The 12,680-nt window shown below is 43.7% G+C and overlaps 1 pseudogene; it reads right to left on the reverse strand.

Moving 5' to 3' along the window:
* Positions 1 to 1,158: 1,158 nt before the first annotated feature.
* LOC120043053 lies at positions 1,159 to 4,667 on the reverse strand (annotated as a pseudogene).
* Between the last annotated feature and the right edge of the window lie 8,013 nt (positions 4,668 to 12,680).

Raw genomic sequence — 12,680 nt, forward strand, 5'->3', positions numbered from 1 at the left:
TTGGGTAGCAACTTCACCAGCTTGTTGTTGTTGTTGTCATGGTTGTTCCTGTTGGGTAGCAACTTCACCAGCTTGTTGTTGTTGTTGTCATGGTTGTTCCTGTTGGGTAGCAACTTCACCAGCTTGTTGGTGTTGTTGTCATGGTTGTTCCTGTTGGGTAGCAACTTCACCAACTTGTTGTTGTTGTCATGGTTGTTCCTGTTGGGTAGCAACTTCATCAGCTTGTTGTTGTTGTCATGGTTGTTCCTGTTGGGTAGCAACTTCACCAGCTTGTTGTTGTTGTCATGGTTGTTCCTGTTGGGTAGCAACTTCACCAGCTTGTTGTTGTTGTTGTCATGGTTGTTCCTGTTGGGTAGCAACTTCACCAGCTTGTTGTTGTTGTTGTTGTTGTTGTCATGGTTGTTCCTGTTGGGTAGCAACTTCACCAGCTTGTTGTTGTTGTTGTCATCATGGTTGTTCCTGTTGGGTAGCAACTTCACCAGCTTGTTGTTGTTGTCATGGTTGTTCCTGTTGGGTAGCAACTTCACCAGCTTGTTGTTGTTGTTGTCATGGTTGTTCCTGTTGGGTAGCAACTTCACCAGCTTGTTGTTGTTGTTGTTGTTGTTGTCATGGTTGTTCCTGTTGGGTAGCAACTTCACCAGCTTGTTGTGGTTGTCATGGTTGTTCCTGTTGGGTAGCAACTTCACCAGCTTGTTGTTGTTGTTGTCATGGTTGTTCCTGTTGGGTAGCAACTTCACCAGCTTGTTGTTGTTGTCATGGTTGTTCCTGTTGGGTAACAACTTCACCAGCTTGTTGTTGTTGTCATGGTTGTTCCTGTTGGGTAGCAACTTCACCAGCTTGTTGTTGTTGTTGTCATGGTTGTTCCTGTTGGGTAGCAACTTCACCAGCTTGTTGTTGTTGTTGTTGTTGTTGTCATGGTTGTTCCTGTTGGGTAGCAACTTCACCAGCTTGTTGTTGTTGTTGTTGTTGTTGTCAGGGTTGTTCCTGTTGGGTAGCAACTTCACCAGCTTGTTGTTGTTGTCATGGTTGTTCCTGTTGGGTAGCAACTTCACCAGCTTGTTGTTGTTGTCATGGTTGTTCCTGTTGGGTAGCAACTTCACCAGCTTGTTGTTGTTGTCATGGTTGTTCCTGTTGGGTAGCAACTTCACCAGCTTGTTGTTGTTGTCATGGTTGTTCCTGTTGGGTAGCAACTTCATCAGCTTGTTGTTATTCTGAAGCATCTTGTGTGATGTAGGTCTTGAGGGTGAGAGAAGATGGATTCTATTCATATGCTGTCCAGCTTCTGAAGAACGTATGGTGCTAGAATGGAGAGGGGATCAGTAAACAACAGAACGTATGGTGCTAGAATGGAGAGGAGATCAGTAAACAACAGAACGTATGGTGCTAGAATGGAGAGGAGATCAGTAAACAACAGAACGTATGGTGCTAGAATGGAGAGGGGATCAGTAAACAACAGAACGTATAGTGCTAGAATGGAGAGGAGATCAGTAAACAACAGAACGTATGGTGCTAGAATGGAGAGGAGATCAGTAAACAACAGAACGTATGGTGCTAGAATGGAGAGGGGATCAGTAAACAACAGAACGTATAGTGCTAGAATGGAGAGGAGATCAGTAAACAACAGAACGTATGGTGCTAGAATGGAGAGGAGATCAGTAAACAACAGAACGTATGGTGCTAGAATGGAGAGGAGATCAGTAAACAACAGAACGTATGGTGCTAGAATGGAGAGGAGATCAGTAAACAACAGAACGTATGGTGCTAGAATGGAGAGGAGATCAGTAAACAACAGAACGTATAGTGCTAGAATGGAGAGGAGATCAGTAAACAACAGAACGTATGGTGCTAGAATGGAGAGGAGATCAGTAAACAACAGAACGTATGGTGCTAGAATGGAGAGGAGATCAGTAAACAACAGAACGTATGGTGCTAGAATGGAGAGGAGATCAGTAAACAACAGAACGTATGGTGCTAGAATGGAGAGGAGATCAGTAAACAACAGAACGTATGGTGCTAGAATGGAGAGGAGATCAGTAAACAACAGAACGTATGGTGCTAGAATGGAGAGGAGATCAGTAAACAACAGAACGTATGGTGCTAGAATGGAGAGGAGATCAGTAAACAACAGAACGTATGGTGCTAGAATGGAGAGGAGATCAGTAAACAACAGAATGTATGGTGCTAGAATGGAGAGGAGATCAGTAAACAACAGAACGTATGGTGCTAGAATGGAGAGGAGATCAATAAACAACAGAATATATGGTGCTAGAATGGAGAGGAGATCAGTAAACAACAGAACGTATGGTGCTAGAATGGAGAGGAGATCAGTAAACAACAGAACGTATGGTGCTAGAATGGAGATGAGATCAGTAAACAACAGAATGTATGGTGCTAGAATGGAGAGGAGATCAGTAAACAACAGAATATATGGTGCTAGAATGGAGAGGAGATCAATAAACAACAGAACGTATGGTGCTAGAATGGAGAGGAGATCAGTAAACAACAGAACATATGGTGCTAGAATGGAGAGGAGATCAGTAAACAACAGAACGTATGGTGCTAGAATGGAGAGGAGATCAGTAAACAACAGAACGTATGGTGCTAGAATGGAGAGGAGATCAGTAAACAACAGAACGTATGGTGCTAGAATGGAGAGGAGATCAGTAAACAACAGAACGTATGGTGCTAGAATGGAGAGGAGATCAGTAAACAACAGAACGTATGGTGCTAGAATGGAGAGGAGATCAGTAAACAACAGAACGTATGGTGCTAGAATGGAGAGGAGATCAGTAAACAACAGAACGTATGGTGCTAGAATGGAGAGGAGATCAATAAACAACAGAACGTATGGTGCTAGAATGGAGAGGAGATCAGTAAACAACAGAACGTATGGTGCTAGAATGGAGAGGAGATCAGTAAACAACAGAACGTATGGTGCTAGAATGGAGAGGAGATCAGTAAACAACAGAACGTATGGTGCTATAATGGAGAGGAGATCAGTAAACAACAGAACGTATGGTGCTATAATGGAGAGGAGATCAGTAAACAACTGAACGTATGGTGCTAGAATGGAGAGGAGATCAGTAAACAACAGAACGTATGGTGCTAGAATGGAGAGGAGATCAATAAACAACAGAACGTATGGTGCTAGAATGGAGAGGAGATCAGTAAACAACATATTTCGATTCTCTTCACAACTAGACAGTACATTTGACTCATGTTGGTTCCATGAAGAACCCTCTGTTAAATGGAACCCAAAAGGGTTCTACCTGGAACTAAAAGGGTTCTTCAAAGGGTTCTCCTATGGGGACAGTGGAAGAATCCTTCTAGGTTCTAGATAGCACCTTTTATTTAAGAGTGTAGGCCTATATTCAAATCCCCGAGCTGCCCCTGAACAAGGCAGTTAACCCACTGTTCCTAGACCGTCATTGAAAATTAGAATTTGTTCTTAACTGACTTGCCTTGTTAAATAAAGGTTAAACCATAAATAAAACAACTACACAGTTAAATTACATTTGACCTTAAAGTAAAATCCTAATTGTATATGTACTTACCTATATAGACACACTTCCCATGGTTTGACAGAAACAAACTAGCTATAAAGACTATTTTCCTGACTGTCTCTAATGATGGCCTCTAACAGCAGAATAAAATAAGTGGGATATTTAAACAGCACTGAAACAGAGTAGGTTGCTAGTTGACTATGTGTTGGAAATTGTTTCAATGCTGCCGTCTACAGATCTTCTAATGTATTGTAATACCACATGTACCAATACAGTAGAATTGACAGGGACACTGTGTAATGATACAATGACCCTCCATCCAATGTTCTGCTGCTGTTGTGCAACATTGTGACACCACTGACATGTTTACAGGTTGCCATGCCGACGAAAGAGAAGGTGTTTTCATTCTGTAATAAGGCCTTCACTTCAGTCTGGATGGCTGGTTGACTGCAGACAGGTTACACAGTATCAGTGTAGGTGTTAGGCTGTTTCTGCTCTCCTCCCAACTACTAATGGAATTGTCCTGCCAATGCAACGTATGAAAATGTATCCACTCACTACTGTAAGTCTCTCTGGATAAGAGCGTCTGCTAAATGACTCACATGTTCTATGTAATGTTCAGTTTGACAATGTCAATGGAATAAACCAAAGCAGAGCCATGTATTTAGATATGAATACATGACTCTGGGCAAAAACACAAACAGATCTGGGACCTGCCAGGCTACACAGTTGACATCATAGGGAAACCCGACTAGCTTCTGGTCCAATACTTACTGACTCGGAGCAGGGCGACATGGAGGAGAAAGTTCCTGACCGAAGACACCACATCTTCCTCTTCATCTCTTCCGGGTCCATCTTCGGCTCGAGTCCCTCCATTTTCAGCATCTTTAGTTAATTATCTGGCTGTGATGTGATCTGATTAGCGTCTGTCTGTCAACCAATAGCCTACTATGCTGTGTTATTAGCTAGAGCTAGACAGTCTGAGTACACTACATCCTGAATGGCCACGAAGATGTGTGTCTGAAATGCACCTTTAAGTTCAGTTGGAGCTGAAACGACGGACAGATATCTCGAATGAGGATAATGTCAGTATTTAGCTAAGTTATTAGCTGTTTTGCTCACCAAAGGTGTAACAAAGTGAAACAGTAGATCGCAAAGCCTCAGTTCCGGGAGAGTAGTGGGTGAAACCATTCACCTCAGGAAAAGGGGTGATGTAAATAAAGTTTCCTTTCATTATGTGTTACTGAATTCATAAAAATATTTGCTGCCATTGTAGTAAGGTTGGTAATACGAGAGGTCTTCGGACTTACCATTTTTGTATTATTTTCTTTGAAAGAACAACTAGTGGGTTTTGAGTGCTTCTCCCCTATTTGGGAAGTTGGTCTGCCCGCTCCTCAGTCTGAGAGAGATTCTGAGAGCAGGTTCGAGTCCTCTTCCTCTGTACATAAACACTGTTTAAAACTGTATAACACAATAGTGTTTTTGGAAAACTGGTTCATATATCCTAAAGGCAATAGCGAATGTGGCTATGTAGTGTAACGACCCTGGGTTTATAAGCGCGGAAATCGACTCTGCCGTTGGAGCATGCTTTTGCGGCACAGTCGATAGCGCGCCGGACTTCGGGCTAGAAGGTCGAGGGTTCGAGACCTGCTCCGTGCTGTTTCATTACACTGGTGTCGGAAGTGATCGGACCTCGCATCCACGACAGTGCGTGTGCTTGGCCGGTGAGCGCGTTCCTGTAAGACGTAAAGTCGCAAGCTAGCGCGAGGACGCGCTCTTTGAAAGGAGGGAGTAGTGTAACGACCCTGGGTTTATAAGCGCGGAAATCGGCACAGTTGATAGCGCGCCGGACTTCGGGCTAGGAGGTCGAGGGTTCGAGACCTGCTCCGTGCTGTTTCATTACAGTATATATTTATTTTGCTGTTCATTAATTGAAGACCTATTTCAGCCAGTTAACCAAGTTTTTGCTGTCTTAGCTAGCCGTGTTAATGACGAGCTAACTAGCACCGTTGGTCTCTGCACTACAATGTCACGCCAGCTATTGCCAGCAGGTGATTTACTAGCAGGTGACTTATTGAAATATTAAGTGAATGTTTATTTTCTTACTACCTTAAACGGTTTATATAAAAGGGGTGTACTTGTGCTCTGTATTTATGGATTAATATCACTTCACATTGAGGGTGTTGTAGCGACCCGCACAGACAGCGGTGTGTTAGGCTATTAGTGGGTTGTGTTGTATTTACCAGTGTTCGCGGGGTCCGACATGCTAATCAACCTGTTAAGTGCCAATCACGGGAATGCCTGGTGGTTGGCGGAGTGGGGTTGGGCAGGGGGATGGAGCATTGGAAGATAAGACCAGGTTTAGCCATTGTTCTTTCCCTTACGCCTGACCTTCACAAGAGAAGGTCACGTTTGACGTGGGCCAAACAGTAGGCTGTGTAAAGTTGGGTTAATGTTGATAATTGGATATGGAGAAGGGTGAGCCGGTCAAGGATCGATTCAGACAAGGTGATAAATTGTATGACAAGCGACAGTTTAATTATGAGTAAAGATATCTGGTACAAGCGTATACGGTCTCGTTCCTTCGGCTCATAGAGAACCTCCAGAAAAAGCCCAGATAACAGAATGCATAGACATTTTATACAACACAGAAAGTAGGTTGAGTCTGGAAGTTCTGGTCCTTTGGTTGGTTCTGGACAGGTTGTTGTCTTCTCAGATTGATCCTGATGAGCTGGGCGTCATCCTTCTGAGTCTTATAGCAAAAGTTCTTTGTTATCAAATGTTCAGCTAAAACAGGAGATTTTGTGTGTGCGTAGTCAGCCCTCTGTCCTTGAGTATGTGTGTGTGTCTCATTATCTCGTGAAATGCGGACCCAAGCACTCTTTTGATCAAGGCCTTTCCTTATCAGTGTTTATAAAAGGTCTGTGCCAGCCATCTGTCTTTGGGTGTGTGAGAAACCCTGCTTAGAAAGAAGTTAGTTATAACAATGTAATAGCAATATGCTTGTGTTATTTTAAATGGTATTTATTACAAATCCCCCTCTTCACGTCTCATTAGAGACGTGACAAAAGCTAGGACAAAAGCTATAAATGGCAAAATTAGAGTAAACTTTATCAGAAGATAAAGTTTTGATTCCCTCTCTTCACGTCTCACAAGAGACGTGACATAAACTAGGTAAGAGTAAGAAAAGCAAAAGCAAACAACCAGGGAAACTTTCTCAGAGAGAAAGTTTTAATTCCCTCTCTTCACATCTCACAAGAGACGTGACATAAACTTTAAGCGAATCCAGGCACAAGAAGGGAAACTTTTTCCAGAAGAAAAAGTTTTGATTCCCTCTCTTCACGTCTCCTAAGAGACGTGACATAAACATGGAATCAAGCAGGAGTAGTATATGCAGAAACTTTCTTGAAGAGAAAGTTTCATATGCCCTCTCTTCACGTCTCCTAAGAGACGTGACATAAACTAGAAAAAGGTAAAAGCAGCAGGCATGTTGTTGTCCTCAAAAGATGGAGGGCCTTCATCCCCTAAAAGAGGAAACATCTGGGAAGGGCTTGTTGGGTCAATGGCTTTAGCTATGACCCTAGTGGTGAGTGAACGAATGCATGGTATGCAACAGCAACCACACAAAACCAAAATGGCTGCAAACACTGAGATAGAAACCAAAATTGAGGACACCAGGGTTTTATATTTCCCAAAAGCATCCATCCAGGAATCCCACATGGAGGTGTCTACACCAGAATGGGATTTCATCTTACCATTAAGAGTCCTCAAGCCTTCTAAGGCAATGGTCAGGCTACCTTCAGTGGCGGTGTTGTTAGGTATAAAGGTGCAACACTGTTCACCAAACATAGAGCATACACCTCCCTTCTCAGAGAGTAGCATGTCTACTGCAATGCGGTTTTGGAAGGCCATCAAGCTGGTAGCCGCCAATTGGCCATGTACCGCCTCAAAGCCTTGCTGGGTCCAATTGCCTAGTTTTTGGACATTAAAATGGATATAGTTGATCCTGTCAACATTTTTATTAATGGTGCACCACCAGCACACTGATGATTCAAAACCGGCTGCAACCTGGTCTACGAGTTTATACTTATCTGGCACCCCCCTAGGGACTCCTATGGCGTCAATATAGGTGGGGTCTCCAGGATCCACTCCTGTTGATCTTTTGGACCGGGATAAATCCCCGTCCCTCTCTACACGGGCCATCAGGTCCTTTACTTCCATAGGATACACTGAAACAGGAAGAAGCAGAGAGACAAGAGCACAAAGACCAGTGGCATTTCCTGGCAGACGGTCATATAGATGGTTTCCTCCACACCACCACCAGACATCAGCTCTAGACACAGGTTGGAAAGGGGCATTAGGATTATAGGTGTTATTGCACCATTCATAAGGTAGTGCTCCCAGCATTGGAGGGCCAAGGGACATATTTATACAAGTAAAATTAGCCCTGGCAACCCGAGAAGAAAACATCGGGCCCTTTCTAGTACTTTTAACAATAGGGTAAAACTTGTCCCCTACGGAGCAGTTGGCAGTTGGGTTGTCATGTTTCATAACAGGAAGAAGACATACGTCAGGTAGGGTAGCCGGTACAATGCGAAGGAGTGGACGGGCCCCCATACATACCACACAGCTCTGGTGGGTGGCCTTTCCAGCCTCCTCAGTCACCAATAAGGATGAGCAAGGACCAAAAGGAGACCACTCCAATAACTACACCTGGAGTGGCCAATCACACATTAGTAACCAAAAAACGAGAATATGTTAAACCCTCAGGTCCATCCCTCTATACAACCTGTACCAGGTGGGCTCGTCGCCACCCGGGAACTTCAAACCTTCACAACAGGGAGGACAAACATCACTTTTTTATTCATTCGACAACATCAACTACAGCGAACCAAGGGTCTTCCTCTGTCAGGCCCACTCTCCTGCGAAAGCTTGATTCCGTATCAGCCTCTCCTACTGGAGCATCAAGCAGCGGCATCATACCAGAGGCCCTTGCCACATCTGTAACAGACTTCTTCAAACAAGGTATGATACAGGCAGCACAGAAATGAAAAACAACAACTAGTGTCAGAAATCCAGTAATCATCACTGCAGTGCACTTACCAAACCAACCACCCAGCCAAGGGACCAGTCCACTCTCCTCCACACCTGCAAGACCCCTCACCCCCACCGATAACCTTGCCAACCCACTCAGAGCTTTTGAAATGCTCCCATCCGGACTAGTATTGTTAGGGACAAACGTCTAACACTGTTCTCCAAACATTTTACATACACCTCCCTGGTTGGCCAGAATCATGTCTAGTGCTAGTCTATTTTGTCTACGAGGTGGCATCCAATTGTTCAGCCACCCCCGTAAGTGCAGTGTGGGTGTAGTTAACAAATCATTGTTGATTATACTAGATATAATTGATCCAGGCATTATGCTTAGCATCAACAATAGCTGGGCCAATGATGGGCATCAGATGCCACAGGCCATCATTCCTGTTTAATGTCTGGAATTCGTGGGGGACCCCTATTGGGACCCCCAACAGGTTGGTGTGGATGTTATCTGTACTCTTGGACCAAGGAGCGTCACGTTTCTGCCGACTCCTGGGTTGGTCCCAAGCCTCTGTCATGTGCAGCTCCCAAAAGTTGGTTAGCTGTAACCTCAATAATAGGCAATGGTGTTTATCAGACTGGCCAAAACACATGTTCCCTGATAATCTCCTTTCAAAATGTGGTCAACCGCCTGGCAGGTCCACACATCCACCATACATCAGCAACACCTCTAGTTAATAGTGACATTAGTGATGCAGGCAGCAGTAGGGAACCTCCCATAGTCCATACCTCTACCTGTACCAGTGTTACAGCTGTAATATCCCCCATATGCCTTAACCCCCATGGTGTCTTCTGGGGACGGACTTCTGGGAACACAAGACTCAGAGTTTTACACAGGGTTGAATTTGGCTTAAACGTTCCAATATGCACATCCAACCTTCCCCCTTACTTAGGGCAAATGGGTGAGCAGCCAGAATAGGTCTGGCATGTCCACATACGACACAGTCCTTTTTATTAAGTGTTTTGTAGGTCAACCACATATTCTCCCTTCCCTCATAACCAGTTTCAGTCCCCAATTGGTCACTATCTGAGATGTCTTTTACATTTATTACCTATACCAGATTGTAGAGTTCAGGTGATGGCGTGGGACTTGGTCTTGAAGTGGTGGAGGAGGCCGGCTGAACCTGGTCTGTTGGAACTGGTGGTGGTTCTGGCAGTACTGTGATGGTAACATCCCCATCGTATCCTAATCAGACAGCTCAGGACTACAAGCAATCCTGTAAAGCCCCACCCTCTCCCAGAGAAAACATCATCAGCAAGAAGCCAGACACACTTTCACTTCTATGAACAAACACAGGGATGGAATGACGGGAAAAGGAAATCTTCATCCGAGAGATGGCCCCCAGAATTCTGTTAATTCCAGTTCTCCTCTCGGACACTGTGCTTGTTCGACAGTGTCAATGTGTCTTACCCTCCAAGTGCGATATGCCCCCAGGTCGGGTGAATCACCTTCTCCTTTAATTCACCTGCAATGCATAGAATCTTGGACATACAGGTTTGGTTAACAAACAGTTTCTCATTTTGTTCTATCTGATTATATATTTAACTTCTATGCCTATTTATTAGCTAGAATTTTTTTTAAATTAGTTTATTATCCAATAGGCCCCATCCTATCCTAGACCAAAATGTACCCCTCCCCCGTTTGATACCTGGCTCTGCCCAGGTATCAACCTTACCTATTCTAAATAATGACTTAGTAAAATATTCTTATGTTCTACATTATTATGTAGGAGCGCCCCTTTCATTTTCCACATGTCCAATTCTCCCTTTTGTCTCCATTCAGTAACTGTTATCTACCCATTCTGTTATCTCTGTCCTGGCGCCCCCTTCCAAAACTCCCTTCTCTGCTCTCAAACCTTCAAGGTCTCAGCAGTGCGGGGAGGGCCACTCTGTCTGCCCTTTCCCTTATCTGTCTGTAGCTTGGTCCCAAACATTAACTAAGTGTCTCACTGTTTTGACTTTATCTAAAATCATGGATTTAAAATTAACAACATGTCTTATAGTGTCAATCTCTAAAGTCCTTACATAACCTTAATAAACCTATCTCTATCTTCTTATGGCCAAAACAAATGCTAACCATATAAATTCCTTTCTTTACTAATAAGCTCTCTATCACTTTTATTTCCATGCCCTATAGGCTTAAAATATCTCCTGTTCAAACCAATTCAATAACAGCCCATTCAAAACCGGCGTGCTCCTGGCAGCTCCCCCTCTTGGACCTTGCGAACCTGGGTAGAGAGTGCTACAGAGAGTTCCGTCAGTTTCCTTACATAATCAGTCATACCTATCTGGTGTACATCAAGAGCGGGCATATGACCTCCCTCTCTTGGTGGTCCTTTCCTTCTTAAACAAATTACTTTTATTCTTTTCTACCTCCCTGTCTCTAGCTTCCTGCACTGCCTCTCTCAGTCCGCCTTCCATCGTACTCAGTTGGACCCTGCTTGGCGGTCCCCCTCCTAGATAACCTACCTGTGTCTATCTCAACTTCAATCCCTCCCAAACCTTCTTTATAGTCTTCCACTGTTCTTTTCCCCCTGACCTGTCTTGTAGCTTTTGATCTAGAAAATCGTTAAATTTAAGCTTGGGAGTATTTGGGGTCGTCATATTGTCATGTATTTTATATTTTAACTTTTATCTCTATATTTTAAATCATCTGATTAAATTTCATCACTATATTTAGACTATCTGAATATACTTAGCCCGTCACTGGTAAATACCCGTGATGAATTCTTGGAGACACGTACTCTGTCTTATCTCAGAGCTCCTCCCTCGTATATTCAGAATTTTTATACATATATTATTTGATTTATACGGCGTTGTGGAATGCGCAACCAACAGATTATATCAGCACATTAAAACACATCATTTAGACATTCATTCAATATAGTCAATATTTATCACTTAAAATACTTCACATTAATCAGTATACTTTCAACACTTACACATTACATTAGAGATCTCTCAAACACTCTGAACCTATTCCTTACCGATCTCAGTCGGACCGGTCTCAGCCGGACTTATTGAATAGCTATCACTTATCATTACACAATTCAAACCTACTCCTTACCGGTCTCCGCCTGGACTATTGAGTAGGTCTTATCACAACACAAATTAAGTTTATTCCTTACCGACCTCAGTCGGACCGGTCTCAGCCGGACTTAGAATAGTTACCACTTTATCATTTACCACTGTTCACTTTAACTACATCCTTCACCGAACGAATATTCGGGCTTTTGGATGAGGCTTATACACTTTAAGACTATCGGAATCCTATTTTTAACTAGCAATGTTCATCATTAAACAACATCCATTAAACAGTTGACATTTACACATCCGACCCTATTGGTACATGGAGCGTTTGTCATTAAACAATACACATTAATCAGTTGACATTTACACATCCGACCCTATTGGTACATGGAGCGTTTGTCATTAAACAATACACAGTATTCTATTCCTTACCGGACTCTGCCGGACCGGTCGCCGCCGGACTATCGGAATAGATTTCCCTACCGAATCTAATCGGACCGGTCGCCGCCGGACTTAGGACTAAGACTTCCTTACCGGTCTCTGCCGGACCGGTCGCCGCCGGACTATCGGATAAGTCTATTTCTTTTAACTTTAACTATTCCTTACCGGACTCTGCCGGACCGGTCGCCGCCGGACTATCGGAATATCGTTCCTTACCGGACTCAGCCGGACCGGTCGCCGCCGGACTATCGGAACCCTAACACAATTTTATCCCTTACCGGACTCAGCCGGACCGGTCGCCGCCGGACTATCGGAACAAAATTATGGCCACATATGTTTACTTCACTGTCCTTCACATGTCATCTATACACATAAATTTAAACAAGAATTCTTACCCAGACTCGGTACCACTGATCGAAATTTGGAAGAACTATACGACAATATGCAAAGTTTGATTTAACAGGTCTTGCTTACCTTGTTTATGGTCGACCAGAAGATCAGTTTCCCGAGTTGAGCAGAACTGTCGTCCTCCCCCCCAAAAGATTTCACCTGTCCTCCGTGAACCGTCCTTTCACCAACTCGCCCTCTCCCACCCAAATCAACCACTCT

This window comes from Salvelinus namaycush, unplaced genomic scaffold (assembly GCF_016432855.1).
Source record: "Salvelinus namaycush isolate Seneca unplaced genomic scaffold, SaNama_1.0 Scaffold85, whole genome shotgun sequence".
Lineage (NCBI taxonomy): Eukaryota > Metazoa > Chordata > Actinopteri > Salmoniformes > Salmonidae > Salvelinus > Salvelinus namaycush.